General features: G+C 44.0%; 1 protein-coding gene and 1 long non-coding RNA gene across 2 annotated transcripts in view; one reads left to right on the top strand and one right to left on the bottom strand.

The window, feature by feature from the left end:
• LOC114582386 (uncharacterized) overlaps nt 1–15,231 on the top strand; it is a 108,310-nt gene that overhangs the window by 43,178 nt on the left and 49,901 nt on the right. The gene's annotated exons all lie outside the window — the stretch shown is intronic.
• LOC144325053 (uncharacterized) lies at nt 209–3,086 on the bottom strand. Its single transcript, XR_013390339.1, has 3 exons — nt 2,075–3,086; nt 1,091–1,387; nt 209–507 (listed from the first exon to the last, which is right to left on the bottom strand). It is a non-coding gene; the product is annotated as an uncharacterized LOC144325053 (long non-coding RNA).

The following is a 15,231-nucleotide window of genomic DNA, read 5'->3' on the forward strand; positions in this document are numbered from 1 at the left end:
TAGCTAAAGTGGTGCTTCAGGTTAAGAACAGTTTCAGGTTAAGAACGAACCTCTGGAACGAATTAAGTACTTAACCCGAGGTACCACTGTACATAGTCTACTAACAAAATTATTCTCCCTATTCCTCGCCTGCCCAACCTCCCCCAAACTCAGTCCACCTTCCCATTTCCCCCTCCAAGAGACCCATATTGCAAAGAAAGGCCTCCTCACCCCACACCAAAATCCTGATGGAATTGCTCTCTTTGGATGGGATCTCTCGCCCTGATACCACAATGTGGTACTTGCAGGAGTAATCGCCACCATCTTGAGGAAGAAGCAGTTGTATGTGTGTGGAGGTGTTCAGAGAGGAGGGGACATTGATGAGTTGCAGTTGCCTCTTGGCCTTGAAAAACTGGATCTTTGATACATCACGGCTTTCATAAGCTGAACATCTAAGTTTTATGGACTCCTCTCTTCTGTAGCTATCCTTTTCTGGCGAAACAGTTAAGACTGGGGGACGAGGGTGTTCTGAGAAGGAAGTAGAAGGAGAACAGAGAAAGGAAGAACAATCTTTGTTAAACACCTCTGTTTCAGGAATTTGGTGCATACCCATCTTACTGGTTAAATTATTTTAACAATAAACCCTCCAGTAAACCTTGGAATCTGTGGCTCTGGCGGGGTCTTGGAATCTCTAACAGACCACTCATGTCAGGCTTCAGGAAATTGGCTTATTCCCCCGTGGCAGTAGATAAGCAGAACAAAGGAAAATGAGTCTTCTTACCAGTTATAAACTTTAATAATCACAGCAAGAGAATAAAGAACACATCTCTCCTAGAAATGGCGGTGCTCCCAATTAAGGAATACACCCCCTGCCTATTAATCCACGTCACGTCTACACCTTGTAATCTGAGCTTGTACCCTCTGCGCTTTCTTTTCTGCCACTTTCTGAGCTGTCCATGACTTTGGAGAAGGGGGGTGAATGTTGTCCAGGGACTGTGAATCTGTCACCTTGTAAAATAACCAGGCTGACATTTCCCATGTTCCCCACTCCCTGCCAGACACTGAGACCTTTTGGATCTCTTCCATCAGCATGCAGAAGAAACTCTCTCACCTGTCATGACTACAGAGATGGGGGAACTTATTGGGGACTGGATCATCTGTCGTGAATTCTGCACCCAGTATAGGCATCTGTATACTCCAGCAGTATTTTTATTCACACGGAATGCTGCATAGGGACCGCTTCCTTGATCTGGCAACACCTTGTAGTTCTGATCATGTTGTTTCTTGTAGAAGTTGAATCCTGCCACGTCCATTTCCTCGGGAGCTGAACACGTCAAGGTAACCCGTTCTCCTGGACTGTAAACAGGTTCCTGTGGTTGCTGAAAAAGTTCAGCAGGTGGGAAGGACGCTGGGTTCCACAGGAAGCAGAGGGAGAGAAGCATCCAAAGATTTAGGGAACAACGCAAAAGGGAAAGGTTTTCTGTTTTCTCACAATTTCCTTTCTAAGACTGACACATACTGTATGTTTCCTTCCATTTCATTAAAGGATTTCTACCCCGCTTTTCATTCACAGAAATAAATACCCAACTAGTCTACATAATAAAAAATAATAGGAGAGAACAAATCTGTGAAAAATAATCAAGAAAATCAGTGCCGGATTTACGTATAAGCTAAACAAGCTATAGCTTAGGGCCCCACTCTCTTGGGGCCCCCCAAAAAATTTAAAGGAAAAACAACAACCTGGATGTACATTTCCAAAACATAAGATAAAAAACAAAGAAAATAAAACCTACATACAGCAACTGTGTTTTGTGTTGTGCAGGCTCCTGTGATGTAAGTCATGGGCCCCGCCTGCTAGCCAGCTCCCTAAAATATCGCTGGTTTGCTCATTTCTGTATATAGGGTGCCTACATTCTACATGTGCAAATGGCTTTAGATACCTATTAGGTTCATAAATTACCATATAGCATATATTCAACCCAAAAAACAGCAACAATTTGTTGTTGACAAAGGACAGCTGGAAATACAAAAGGCCCCATTACCTTCAGTAGTTTAGGGCCTCATCAAACCTAAATCCTACCTTGAATAAACTCACCAGGGATGGAAACGTTGATGCGATTACTCAGTTCAGACAGTTGTCCTGCACTGCTTTCTTCCATGTAGGCACAGACAAATGATTTCTTTATTTCCTGAAATTCTGCAGTGATTTCCAGGGTATTATTGAACTGTTCTTGGAGTTTAGTCCACCCACGTTCTGCCTTCATTTCATAAAATAAGAACTTGGCTGCCAGCTGCCCTTCCGGGTGGGAGCATTTCAACTTGAACCGTTGTCCCTGGAGAAAGGACTGTCTTGGAGGGATGATGGACAGCTCTGGAGCTGGTGGAGGCAGAACTGCATTGGGGAAAGGGAAGAAGTGCAAGGGGGAAATACCATTCAGCCCCTTCCCTCTTGTAGTCCCTCATCCACATGAGGGTTGGTTCAAGGTATGCTTGTTTAGTGCCAAGAATGCCTTGGTCCTTCTTAGTCCTGCATTAAACAAATGCTACACACAGATTTCCACAATCTACTTCCTTGGGGTCACTATCAAAATCACCTGAACAGCATTCCAATAATTCTATTCCATTAACTGGTGGAACTTTTCAGCAAAACCTTTTGATTTTTGACAAACATAATTTCTCGAGAAAAGCTCACCTAAACAAGCATGTTTGAACCTTGGGTTGCCAGATGTTGTTGGACTGCAATACCCATCAAGCTGCTTGGTGGATGACTGATGGGAGTTGTAGACCTATAATCTCTCTCCCCCTCAATAAGCAAGCAGATAAATGAGAAAAGGAAATAGGACTTTGGGAGGATTACAGAATCAGCTACTCCAACAACTCTTTCCGTGTCACCTACTCCTGCTGCAACACCGACTACCCGCCTCCCCTTGGTCTGCGTGGCCACTGTCCTGCCCCATTGCTACATCAATTCATGCATTTCTATCAATGCATGCAATTCTGTCACGATGAGTACGTTTCTCACCAGTGATGGACAGCACAACCTTGTTACTCAGTGAAGACAGGAAGAGTTCTTCTGCACTCTTTCCCCCCAGGTAAGAACAGACAGTATCTGCCTACCACTCAGTACTTGAAGTTATATTAACTGGATTACCTGCAAGGGCCGCCATCCAGGAGGGAGCAAAAAATGAGGCTGAAAAACAACAGAGGAGAAAAATGTGATGCTTAGATATATATATAAAACGTTTTTGGCATTGTTTCAAGTTTCATAATCTGGACTCCTAAATAGCCTCATACACATTTTTTTTCTCCCAAAGCAATACCCCCTAATCTGACGCATTTCTGGAGGTTATGATTTTATTTTGGGGTTTTTTCAGGAAAGCTAAAAGTTAAAAAGAGCCAACTTTCCCATGCCAGTGACATTGTGTGGATGCTGTGAATGATTTGCCTGAGACATGCTCATCCCTCCCTAAAGACACACCTGGAAACAGAGAACAGAGGCAGGAGATTTGAGTAAACACAGACAGTGGAAAGTGGGAAGGGAAGTGTAGATAGGAGGCTCCAGAAGAAGGAAAAGAGTGGGGTTGGAGGGGAGAAGAAAAGGGTCTTACCCAGGAGGACAAAGAGATGGCCAATTTGCTCCATGCTTCAAAGTCTGAGTTTAGAAGAAGCGGCTTCAGCAGCAACACTGAGCTGATGCATCTGCAATAGTAATCTTCTTTCCAAACACACTGAGAAGAAACACAGTGGCGTTGCTGAGCATTCTGGGTGCGCCACTGGTGTCAAACGGGGCTGACCACCAGGGTGGCCTCAAGAAGAGTTCCCAGCATGCCTTGCAGCACTGAGCTGCTCTGCAGAAGCTGTCATGGCCACTCTCAAATGCAGATGTGGAAGCTGAGAGAAATTGGGTAACTGATAAAATGCTGAGCACGTTAGCACCTACCATAGGGAACATAGGGAAGCTGGGGCTTTTTAAAGTCAATGGGGGATGACAAAAGATCTTTGAAAAACACAAACACTCATTTACAGTTCTCAAGCACAATACACACAGCGTCACACCGGATGGAGGCGCAGCTATTTTGCACAGCATCACACAGGATGAAACGGTCCTCATGCTGGCTTGTGGTCCTCGCTTTCTCTTTTGTGCTTATTTTTGGAAACTGGTTTTTTGGGGGCAGCTCTGTGACACGTACAGAGCAAGAAGTGTGACGTGAAGGAGAAGCAGAGGGAGGGCTTGAAAAAAGTGTCCTTGACGCCAATGCCTTTTACACGGGAAAAGAGGCAAGGCTGGCAATCTTTCTCCACTTCCTAATTTCACTTCTCATTTCATTCCTCTCTTCCCATTAACCATGGCTTGCATGTCCCTGACTGAGAAATCCCAGACAATCTGCCTCAAATTATTCCCTTCCCCTCTCACAGAGTCACAAACCTGAGGAAACCCTTAGCAAGCTACAGCGCCCTGAATTCTTGGAAGAAAGGAATGTTCTTCAAATGTGATTTGAAGGTATAAGTCTGTACCCAGCCTAAGTTCCTGGAATAAGAAAGCTTCAAACATTCTTTCTGATAGATCGGACACAAACAGTGAGGATTGGACGTGTAACATCTAATTCCTTAAAAATCAGGACTGGCATACCACAGGGATGTGTGCTAAGTCCCTACCTGTATTCATTGTATACATACGATTGTGCATCATCTGACCCGCCTGCTGCAATTATTAAGTTTGCAGATGACATCACCATAATGGGTTTAATAACAGGTGGAGACGAATCAACGTATAGAAGGGAGTTCCAAAAAATATCTACATGGTGCCTAGGGAACAACTTGCACCTTAATATCATCAAGACAAAGGAGATGGTGTTGGACTTTCAGAGGAAGAGAGGAGACCTAACCCCGCTGTACATCGGGGATGGCTGTGTGGAGAGAGTCTCTTCCTTTAAATTCCTAGGAGTTTATCTCAGTGAAGACCTTACTTGGAAAATAAATACAACCCAGGTGGTTAAGAAAGCCCAACAGAGACTCCATCTCCTCAGAGTCTTGCAGAAGAACAATGTCAATCAACATCTGATTATCTCCTTCTACCGGTCCCCAATAGAAAGTGTCCTTTCATACTGCATCATGGTGTGGTATGCTGGTTTGACATCATCTGATAGGAAGTGCCTACAGAGGGTCGTGAACACAGCACAAGATATTATGGGCTGTCCCGTGAATCCACTGGATGAAATAGCAGAAGTACGTTGCCTCAGAAGAGTGAGGAAAATTCTCAGGGATGATTCACACCATGGCCAGCACTTTCTTGATCTCCTGCCCTCAGGCAGAAGATATAGGAGCATGATTAGTCGCACCAACAGGGTAAAGAACAGCTTCTATCCATGGGCTGTTAGGCTGCTGAATGAAAAGATAACAACAGGGCAACTGACTTTCGGGTTTGGTGGGTGGGTGTCAGTAAACGAGGGGAATTAAGACTAAGAGAGCTGAGTGGGGGGTGCTCGTGTAATCTCACTCTATACAAGTTATACGAGTGACAATAAAGTATTTCAACTCAATTTGCCTCTGACAATGTGATTTTATATCTCTCTATATACAACAAAGGGACGCGGGTGGTGCTGTGGGTAAAACCTCAGCGCCTAGGACTTGCCGAATGCATGGTCGGCAGTTCGAATCCCCGCGGCGGGGTGCGCTCCCGTCATTCGGTCCCAGCGCCTGCCAACCTAGCAGTTCGAAAGCACCCCCGGGTGCAAGTAGATAAATAGGGACCGCTTACCAGCGGGAAGGTAAACGGCGTTCCGTGTGCTGCGCTGGCTCGCCAGATGCAGCTTGTCACGCTGGCCACGTGACCCGGAAGTGCTCCGGACAGCGCTGGCCCCCGGCCTATATAGAGTGAGATGAGCGCACAACCCTAGAGTCTGGCAAGACTGGCCCGTATGGGCAGGGGTACCTTTACCTTTTTATATACAACAAAAGTCTGTAAGCAAGTCCTCCACCCTCTTCACACTCCCAAATGTCAGCTTCTTTAATGCAAAGCATGTTGTAAATGATTGTGGTCTGGCCTGTGGCCAACAGCTCTTGACCGCCGTCACATGTCTTGTCTTATTCATAGCCTTTCTCCCACTTCCTCTGACTCTGGGGCTGTGAAAGGATATAAAATGAAAGAATGGTATAAAGAGGTGTGGGCTATAGCTATGAATGATAAATTAACATGTGCTATTAAGACAGGGAATATAAGAAATGGTTTTGTGGAGGTATGAAGGGCGTTTGTAGAATTTGTATTGTTTAAATGGAAAGGGGTCAAACCATCGCAAGAAGTGCTGAATTTTTGGGAGGTTGGATAGTTACAGTGGAATGATCTCGGTGGTGGGGGTGCACATTTTCATTCTGATTTATTTTTTATTATTACTTTGTCAAAAAAAGAAGAAGAAAAGAATTCTAGAACTTGAGAGTTGGAAGGGACTCTGAGTCCAGCCCCCTGCAATACAGGAATCTTAACGAAAGCATCCATGACAGACACCCATCCAACCTCTGCTGAGAAACCTCCAAGGAAGGAGAGCCCACAACCTCTCAAAGCAACTACTCTATTCCCAACTCAAGAATGGAAAGCAAAATACAAAAGAGATCTTTAAAGACTCTCTCAAGGCACATATTTTTAAAATGTAATATAAAAACTGACAACTGGGAAACACTGGCCTGTGAGCGCTCCAGTTGGAGAACAGCCTTGACCAAAGGTGTCCTGGGCTTTGAAGACACTCGAACTCAGGACGCAAGGGAGAAACGTGCTAAGAGGAAGGCACGCTTGGCAAAACCACACCGTGATCAGCTCCCATCTGGAGACCTATGTCACCACTATGGAAGGACGTGTGGGTCCAGAATTGGCCTCCACAGTCACTTACGGACTCATTGTTAAGACCGTGTTCATGGAAGACAATCTTACTATGAGAGATTGGCAAAGAAGAAGAGGATGGCCCTGGATGCTTTAGTTGAGATTCCTGCATTGCAGGGCCTTCCAACGCTACAGTTTTCTGGTTGCATGAGATTGTACAGAAAATGGACAAAAAGAACATATTCCTATACGCAACAGCAGCGGCTAGAATGGTAGTGACAAACAAAATTGGAAATCAGAAAAAAATACCTGAATTACTAGAATGGTGAGCTAAAATTTGTGAATTTGCGGAGATGACAAAACTAGAGGCTGCTCTAATCAAAAAACTGACAAAAATGGGAATGCATACAGGGATATATTGGTTTGGTTTCAGAGCTTAAATTTAACATGCAAGAGCCTGAAGGACACAAAAGAACATTACAATACAAACTGGAAAACGAATTTAATAGCTGTTAACACAACAGTATCCAGAGAAGATCGCACCTGGGTGAAGGGAAGTAACGGGTATAGAGGGAGGAAAGTATAAGGCAATAATTGGAAAACTGTAGAGGACAAATGCGCCATTTAGGAGGTCAAGAACAAGGAATTAAAAGAAGAAGATTGAAGTTAATGAACAGTAAAATAAGGAAATTTGAGAAGAATTTAGTACAAATGAAAACATGAGAGTTAAGTTCTTGCTTCTGTCTGGGTTTCTTTTGGTTGTAAAGTTTTTTGTTGTAAAGGTTTATTTTGGTTGTAAAGTCCTCTTTTGTAAAGAATGTACATAAAACCAATAAACCAAATGACTAAACAAACAAACAAAGAAGAAGAAGAGATTGTACAGAAAATTAATCTCTGCTGAGCGTATTTCAGGGGCTCCTTAGGCCAATGAATGGGGAAACTGAGGAGAAAGAGAGGCAAATGGGACTTTTTCCAAGCTGAGGGAGAAGACCAGGAAAACCGGAAGAAGCCCCCGAATCTTCTGCTTGAGGCAGGAGGGGAACCCCAAAGCATCCTCTGGCCAGGGACCCCCCTAAAACCCCTCATGGGCGCCTGAGGGAATTACATGAATTAATGGATTTCAAACTGTGGCTGCTTAGGAGGCCTCCGGATATGAGGACCAACCCTTCTTTTTCCAGACTGCTTCCCGCCACCCTCACAGTCAAGAGCCTATACATTTTATGAAATAAATCAGTTGCCCCTGAGAAGAGGACAAGAAAGAACTTTTTGAATCCCCACGAAAGAAAGATGGCCGCCTTCCTGGCCTTGCCAAGGCTCCCCTGACTCTCCCTGAGGGGAGAGGGGGAGGGGCAGCTCTTCCAGCACTTTCTAGGGCAGCCTGCCTCAACCTCGGCCCGCCAGATGTCTCGAGACTACAATTCCCATCATCCCTGACCACTGGGCCTGCTAGCTAGGGATCATGGGAGTTGTAGGCCTAAAAACATCTGGAGGGCTGAGGCTGAGGAAGCCTGTAATCTAGGGGGAGGAAAAAGGCGGGAAAAGGCCTCAGGCGGAGGGAGGTCTTCATATCCCTGCTTCATATCCCGGCCTGTTCTGAGGAGAAAAATATCCCCTTTCTGAGAAAAGTGTCTCATTTTGGAGGAGAAAAAGCATCTCCTCAGGAACAACCCATTTATTTTATTCATTTATATCTATACGCCTCTTGTTTGCAAAGAAAAGAAAAGAAAAGAAAAGAACCCTCAAAGCAGTTTACAAAGGAGAAAGCAGTAAAACTGAGAAAGATTCACAGGCGTACTTTGAAACATACAAAAGTTGGAATGCTGAAATGGATAAAGATTTCCTCAGCTTTCCGTCATGGCGCTCCTTAGGTTTACTCTTACTCCATTGTTTTGAGGATGGGTTATAATAATGGACAGAAGCCATACCATAAATTGGTAATTGCGCAGGCGATGTGCAGGGAGAGAGGATGAGTGAATTTTGAAACCAAAGTTGGAAAAGTTATTGTACTGAGAGCAGTGAAGAAGGGAGGAAAATAAAGGAACATCTGAGGGGTGGGAAGTCAGCTTTTAAATTATTATTATTATTATTAGTAGTAGTAGTAGTAGTAGTACCCCACCCACCTGACTGGGTTGCGCCAGCCACTCTGGGCAGCTTCCAACATATATAAAAACACAGTAAAGTTTTAAACCATAAAAAGCTTCCTTATACAGGGCTGCTTTCAGACGTTACTAAATGTTATATAATTGCTCATCTCCTTAACATCTGATGGAAGGGCATTCCACAGGGAAGGGCGAGAAGGCCCTCTGCCAATCAATTTGTATTAATTTGGTGAAAAATTGTTTAAAATTATGGAAAATCAATTTTAAAAATTGGCAAAAAAGAACTCAATTTTAAAAAACACAATTAAACATTTTGTGACTTTCTAGGAAGAGCAAAGCACCACCAGGTGGCTTGGTCATTATGTCTTCCTGTCTGTCTTTCTTTTGCACGAGTCTGTTGACTTCTGTTTCAGTGTATTTGAAGAAGTGTGCATGCACAGGAAAGCTTATACCCACAACAAACTTAGTTGGTCTCTAACCAGATTTAATGTGTTCCCCTCAAATGTGCTGAGCAATAGATTTTCTAACGGTAAAACCTCTGTTTTATGCGCATGTGACAACAAATCAATAGAATCCCTTTATCATATCTTGTTTAATTGCCCCTTATACACTGTTACCCAATCAAGGATCCTGAGTTCAATCATTCTGGAAATTGCTGCTAAACCACCTGAATTACATCTAGCTTATCTACTCCAGGACATTGACTCTTATAGAACATTACAGGTTGCCAGATTCCTGATTTCAGTTCTTTCATATAAAAGACTTCATGGAATGCTGCATGACTATTAAAAATCCAGTAAACTCTATGCACCATCTTTATCTTCAAGGCCATAACACGGTACATCTAGAGATTGTAAGTAATGTGAAGGAGATTATGCGTTGAAATATTTTAGATTGTAAAATGCTATTTTATCTATTGATTTGTTTTACCTTGTGGGCTTATAGCCGAATAAAGTATTATCTATCAAACTTAGTTGGTCTCTAAGGTGCAAATGGACAATTTTATTTACTTATTTCCTTTGCATGTACATTTTGTACGTGCATCTCTGCTACACCCAGTCATGGAAGGCTCAGCTCATTTAGTGTGGCCCATAGAATCCTAGAATTCCAGAACTTTCCACCCCAGTGGGGCAGACGGTTCACAGGGAATGAAGGACTTGCTCACAAATTTTAATGACAGCTGCACAAATTATTATAGCTAGGAAGTGCAAGGGGCAAGAAGAATATAAAATGGAAGAATGGGATAAAGAGGAGTGGGGTATAGCTATGAATGATAAATTAACATGTGCTATGAAGGTAAGACAGGGAATACGCAGGAGAAATGATTTTGAGGAGATATGGAAGGTGTTTGGGGAATTTGTACTGCTTAAACGGAAAGGGGTCAAACCATCACAAGAGGTGTTGAAATTTTGGGAGGCTGGATAGTTGCAATGGAATGATCTCGGTGGTGGGGCGCACATTTTTATTCTGATTTATTTATGATTATTACTTTGTCAAAAAAAAAAAAGAATTCTAGAACTGTGTCCAGCCCCCTGCAATGCAGGAATCTTAACTAAAGCATCCATGACAGATGACCATCCAACCTCTACTTAAAAACCACCAGTGAAAGGAGTCCGTTCTACTGTCAAACAGCTCTTACCCTCAAAAAGTTATTCCTGATGTTGAGTCAGAATCTCCTTTCTTGTAACTTGGAGCACTTGCTTTGGGTCCTACCCTCCAGAGCAGGAGAAAACGAGCTTGCTCCATCTCCCAGCACTTTAGATATTTGAAGATCATCTCTCTTCTCAGTCTCCTCTTTTCCAGCCTAAACATACCCAATTCCCTCAAAATGATTTCTCCTAAGCCTTGTTTTCCAGACCCTTGATCATCTTGGTTGCCCTTCTTTGCCCACTTTCCAGCTTGTCGATATCCTTCTTAAATTGTGGTGCCCAGAACTGGACACAATACTTCAGGTGGAGTTTGAAGAGGGTGATACTATGAGCTCCCTTGATATGGACACTGTACTTCTGTTGATGCAGCCTAGAATAGCATTAGCTTTTCTTCTTTTTCTGCCGTATGACCCTGTTGACTCATGTTAAGCCTGTGGTCTACTAAGACCCCTAGATCCTTTTCACATGTACCCCCAGCAAGCCTGATGCTCCCCCAGCTTATACTGATGCAGCTGGTTATTTCTGCCCAAGTCAGAACCTGACATTTGTCCTTATTCAAATTCTAGCAGAGCACACCCACACACCCACAAACAAACTCACAAACAGGGCTCCAAACAGCTCAGACAAGCAACCAGCCTTAATCCAAAAGACACAAGCTCACTCTCTTCAGTCTCCTCCCTCGCAAATGTCCCTGTTTACAAGTCCTCCATCCTGTTGGGTTTCTGACTAGCTGAAGCTTCAGACACCAGAAGGATCTATTGGAGACTCTTTGCTTTCACCTGCTGGTTGGCTGAAGTATTGAGAGCGTATTTTAAATTTGTCGCTGCTGCCACCTGTTGCAGAGTTTATATTGCAACACACTCACAATTTGGCATCTATGTTGGAACAGGCAATCTCTCAGATTGTATCCTTGGATTAACCTCGAGCAAGGCCAGAGGACATAAACTTCCAACGGCACATCTAGCTATTGCAAATCCTTTTCTTTACCTAATAATAATAATAATAATAATTATTATTATTATTATTTTATTATTTATATCCCGCCCATCTGGGCAGTTTACAGCATATCTAAAAACATCGTCTTTAAAACTTCCCTAAACAGGGCTGCCTTCAGATGCCCTCCAAAAGTCAGATAGGTGTTTATTTCCTTGACATCTGAAGGGCCAGCATTCCACAGGGAGGGTGCCACTACCAAGAAGGTCCTCTGTCCTCTACCTAGAACAAGGCTGGGGGAACCTGTAGCCTTCCAGTTGTTGTTGGACCAAAGTGTATCTGCCCAAGCCAGCATGGTCAATGGTCAGGGGATGATTGGGTGGGCTGTACTTAGATATGTCAGAAGATTAAAATGAGAATGGAAAAGGAAGTGGTAGCTGCTACAGTATGAATGTTTATCTGTGGTCTGGAACATATGAGCGAATATGTTTGGTATTCATTCCTATCATTTTTTATTAATCCAATACATTTGACTGATTGATTGATTGATTGATTGATTGAATTTATATACTGCCCTATACCCGGAGGACTCAGGACGGTTCACAGCACAACATGAGTCTCGAACTGATGACCCTGGCATTAAAGAGTCTCACGCTCTCCCGGCTGCACCATCCACAACCTCCAATTATTCACTGAAAAAAGTATTGTTTTGACATTTCCTTTACATTGAAATGGATGTAAGTTATGTAACTAGCGAACAGCATGATGAAATATGTAGTATTTGGCAGAAGCAGAACTGCAGCAGCATGGAAACAGCACTGATTGTGATGAATACATGACAGAATGGAAATTGCTGCCTTCTGGTATTCCTGGTTGTAGTCTGGTTTGGAAGAAAAGAAGGAATTGATATGTGGGAACACCCTCGCCCCTGCTCTGCTTGATAAACAGGGGATTCCTCTGGAGGCATCCAATGTAGAAATCTATCCAGCCTTTCTTTAAGAAGGCTCTATGCCTCCACCTTGACCAGGGATGCTTGAGAGATTTAGTCTTTGTGAATTCCAGTATAAGCTGATTGGATCTGTATTGCCTGGACTAATATATAAGTTGGGCCTGGTGGAAGTTTTCGCGGGTGCTGGTTAATGTTTATTCAGTATTGTTATGTTCTTGCAAAGCAAACAGTTTGGGTAAAGGTAAAGGTAAAGGGACCCCTGACCATTAGGTCCAGTCATGGCCGACTCTGGGGTTGCGGCACTCATTATTGGCCGAGGGAGCCGGCGTACAGCTTCCAGGTCATGTGGCCAGCATGACTAAGCCGCTTCTGGCAAACCAGAGCAGTGCACGGAAACGCTGTTTACCTTCCCGCCGGAGCGGTACCTATTTATCTACTTGTGCTTTCGAACTGCTAGGTTGGCAGGAGCAGGGACCAAGCAACGGGAGCTCACCCCGTCGCGGGGATTCGAACCGCCAACCTTCTGATCGGCAAGTCCTAGGCTCTGTGGTTTAACCCACAATGCCACCTGTGTCTCAGTTTTGGTAGGTTCTTTCTAAATGAAAAATGGTATAGACCTCTGTTCAATAATACTTTTTTAAAAATTACTTTTAGCTTATGAGGCATGGCAATAGGATTTTTAAGTGGCTAAACTTCGGAGTGCAGGGAGAGGTTGAGAGGAAGTTGGTGCAGGAAGTGGTTTTGAGCTGATGTATTCATTGAACAGACTCCGGTTCCAAATTCTAAGCTAAGATGGTGAGCCCGAGAAGGAGGACAGTAAGAGACAAGAACTTCAGCACCTTGGACAGAACCAAGGGAGCAGGCAACTTTGCCCCACACATCCCTAGCTTGAACTGAGCCCTTCTATCAAGGCTGGACCTACTAGATGTTGAAGGACCACAAAGGCCATCATTGCTGGACAATGACTCTCCTGGGTGGTAATTATGAGAATTCAATAACACCTTGGGGGGGGGGGCAAAGCTTCCCTACCTGTCTGAAGAATGGAGAACTTCAGACAAGTAGTTCTGTGGGCTCTGTTGCCTCCTTGTTAATTGATACAGTTACAAGAGATACACCTGAACCCACACATGTGTACACCATTGTGTAGATCCATTGTGCACTCTTGAGAAGAACAGAACCTCTGTTAAAAAGTGCATGTATACCCTTAACCCTTAGGCCTCTTATAATTTGTCACAGCAGGAAGTGGAACAAAGATTGGTTTATTATGAAAGAGGCAGATTATATGGGTACTGCTTTAGACACTGAGGTTATGACTACGTGGGCAGCAAATAATCATTCCATGCATATACACACCTTGGTCCTAAAGAATGAAAGACTCTCCAACTACCCAAAATCCTGGACAGTAAGCATAGCCATGTGGCAGCTCCCTCCCCCCGGAAGTGCATCTGGGGCCTTCAGTATGCAGCTTCCAGTATATGCTAAAGACACACCTTCTTTGCCTTGCTTTTGACACTTGAGGTGTGTATTTTTAGGTCCTGCCTTAATTCTGTGATTATTATTACAGTATTATTATTACTACTGCTGCTGCTGCTCTTATTTATTTCTACAATGCCATCCATGTACGTAGCACAGAGCAGAGAAGCAGAATATGACACATGAATACAACATCCCTCCTCCCCAGAAACATGATTGGAGAGTCCCACCGATATCCCTCCATCTCATTAGAAGTTAGACCTGCCAGTCACAAAAGAGCTCCCCCCCTCCTTCTCACTGCCTTTTGCTCCTTTTGCAAGCTCGGTTTTGCTCCTAGCAGACACACACTTCAGATTAAAATAGGGAACAGCCTTCAATAAAATATATTTAATAAAATAGGGAACAGGAGCAAGGGCGTGCATGCCAGCCCAGTGCTCGGTGCCAGACATCCCTTTGAAAGGTTGCATCACCCAACCAGCCTTTTCTGTTAGGTTGTGGGTGAACATATCAGATGACACAGCGATTCTTCAAACAGCTCTTGTTTATTCACAGGCCAGGACAGAACTGGACTGAAGGGTTCAGTCAGCCTGCTTATATAGAGCTCCAGTACAACGTAACTGTAGCAATTTTCTAAGACTATCCAATCACTGAACGTCACTTTTGATCCCTTATTTGCATAACTATCTGCAGTATCCCCCTGCTGGCCCAGGGTGAGAACTTCAGTACATAACATCTTCCTTCCTTGTTGAGTCCAAAGGGGGCTTCTACTCATGGCCACTTGAATGAGAATAAGACCCCTGTGTGTGAGAATGTCAGCTTCTGGGTTTCCCATAGGTGTGTCTGGTTGGCCACAACAAGAGCAGGACACTGGACGAGATGAACTCCCCAGCCTGATCCAACGGGACTCTTTTTAATTCACGTTCCCCTGCTTTCTCTTTTGAGTTTGCTGCTGGCAACCGCTGCCTGCTTCCGCTTTCTCACTTCTAAGCCCCATGTTGCTGCTTTATAGGTTCTTCAAGCTGTTTGCTTGCAATAGAGGCCAGGCGAAAGCACAGCCAGGACGGATGTGGTAAGCTGCCCTATATAGCGTTATAATAAAGCCTTTGGTGTTTTTCCAAGGCCTATGAGCTGAGCTGCACGCCTGGCTGGGGGTATGGCTGCAATGCTTGGGGTGGGACAAGGTGGTGACAATGACATCATTCCTACTTTGCTCTTTTGAGTCATACAGAGAAGCGGTGAAGTCAGTGAGGGGCACTTCACCCTAGTTTGGGGGAGAGGAGGCAGGACAGTGGTTCAGCAGAGGACTTAAGAGAAGCTGACGGAGGATGGAGTTTGCTG

This window comes from Podarcis muralis, chromosome 13 (genome assembly GCF_964188315.1).
Source record: "Podarcis muralis chromosome 13, rPodMur119.hap1.1, whole genome shotgun sequence".
NCBI lineage: Eukaryota > Metazoa > Chordata > Lepidosauria > Squamata > Lacertidae > Podarcis > Podarcis muralis.